We start from the raw sequence: 2,056 nt of genomic DNA on the forward strand, positions 1-2,056 counted from the left end.
AAACTTCTGAATCTCAACTTACTATGATATGTGAGCTATCAAAAGAAGCAAATGTGATTTGGTTATTAGACTATGATAAATGGTCAGGAAATGTCAGATGTTACTATTAGTAGTAATATTAATATTGCCTCTTGTTTTAAAGTGTTTAAGTGCTTCCTAAATCATATGGAATTATGAGGTGCTTGATTCATAGTTTTTGAATATGTTCAAGTTTTATATTTTGTTTATTCAATTTATGGTTTCAAAAACTATATCTGAATCATAATATGTCTTCTATAAATGTTTGCTATTATCACTATGCTAGTCACTTTTTATCACTTCCACATGCTTTTTCAAGGTAATCCTTTTATATCACATAATTGCTGTCATTTGTGGTATGCTTACATGAAATGTTTATTAACATTTCCTTTGTCTTATTTTTCTCACTAATACAAATGAAAGACTATAAATTTTCTCACAGGATATCATTTTCCACAGATATTATGATGTTGCAATTTTAGGACTGCAGAATTTGTTCCATTCTTTTCTGATTCATCATTCTTAATTCTCAAATTTGATAATTTATTTCTAAAAGCTCTAGTTACCCTCTCTCTGATCTGCTTGGTTCTGACCCCGTAAATAACAGGGTCAGCTGGAGGGATGACAACATAAAAATTGGCGAGAAGAATATGGATGTATTGAGGAACATTTCGCCCAAACCTGTGAGTCATGAAGGAGAAAAATGCTGGTGTATAGAAAGCCAGCATAACACAGACATGGGAGCCACAGGGGCTGAGTGCCTTGAGGCGGGCATCCCTGGAAGGTAGACGGAAGACAGCACGAAGGATCTGGACATAGGAAAAGATAATAGCTATGATGTCAAACACCAGGATGGAGATGGCACATAAACCATAGACAATATTGACTTTGATGCTGGCACAGGACAGGCGAGCAATACCCATGTGCTCACAGTAGGTGTGAGGGATGATTTGGTGTCCACAGAAAGGCAGTCGCAGAATGAATAGAACAAAGGGGATTGCAATGGCTAAGGGTCTCAGAAGGATGATCAGTGCTATAACTGATACCACCTTGTTTGTCAGCACCAATGTGTAGCGCAGAGGGTTACAGATGGCCACATAGCGATCATAGGCCATGTCCACAAGCACAGCCAACTCCATGCCAGTGCACAGGTGGATGAAGAACATCTGGACGAGACAGCCTTCAAAAGTGATCTCTCTCAGGTTGAACCAGAAGATGCCAAGCATCTTGGGGATGGTGGATGTGGACAGGCCCAGATCAATAGATGACAGAATGGCCAGGAAGTAGAACATGGGCTGATGGAGACTGTGATCTGACTGGATCATAAAGACAATTGTAATATTTCACCGTAGGGCAGTCAAATATACAGCACAAAATAGAAACAAATCCACATGTGCAGAACTTCGAGCCCCAGAATTCCAAGAAGGAGAAAAATGTAGGGGTGGGCCTGTGTGTCATTAGGAAACATCATGCTTCTGAGGCCCTTTTACACATGCATGTACCATAGACCAGTTGTCTCATTAACTGAGAAGTTCCAGCTCTTCTTATCAAAAGGTATTAATTTCCTACAGAATTATACACAATTGTGTTTTTTAAAATGATAAGCCCATCTTGATATAACTTCATGATTTATGAAAAATTAAGTACAGGGTGGTGCCTGTGGCTCAAAGGGGTAGGGCGCCAGCCCCATATGCTGGAGGTGGTGGGTTCAAGACCAGCCCCGGCCAAAAACTGCAAAAATAAATAAATAAATAAATAAATAAAAAAGAAAAATTAAGTACATGTGGCATTTTTATTTCAACAAAGCAAATCAGATTTAATGCATTTATTTTTGTCATATATACAACACAGTTAAATAATCGGTTATCTAGGATCAGTAGAATGTCAGATAAATGGCTAGATATTGGTATAGAGGGAGGAAGCATGCATTGTTACTTCTTAAAACATTCTACAAAACTTAAATATTTTAAATAACAATAAAATCTCTGCCTTCTTTGCAATTTTAACATGTACGTTTTCTTTTCTTTCCCAGGAAACA

At 37.7% G+C, this 2,056-nt stretch overlaps 1 pseudogene; it reads right to left on the bottom strand.

The window, feature by feature from the left end:
- Window positions 1-464: 464 nt before the first annotated feature.
- LOC128564488 (olfactory receptor 52E1-like) lies at window positions 465-1,489 on the bottom strand (annotated as a pseudogene).
- Window positions 1,490-2,056: the final 567 nt, after the last annotated feature.

Source organism: Nycticebus coucang, chromosome 14 (assembly GCF_027406575.1).
Source record: "Nycticebus coucang isolate mNycCou1 chromosome 14, mNycCou1.pri, whole genome shotgun sequence".
NCBI classification, from domain to species: Eukaryota; Metazoa; Chordata; class Mammalia; order Primates; family Lorisidae; genus Nycticebus; species Nycticebus coucang.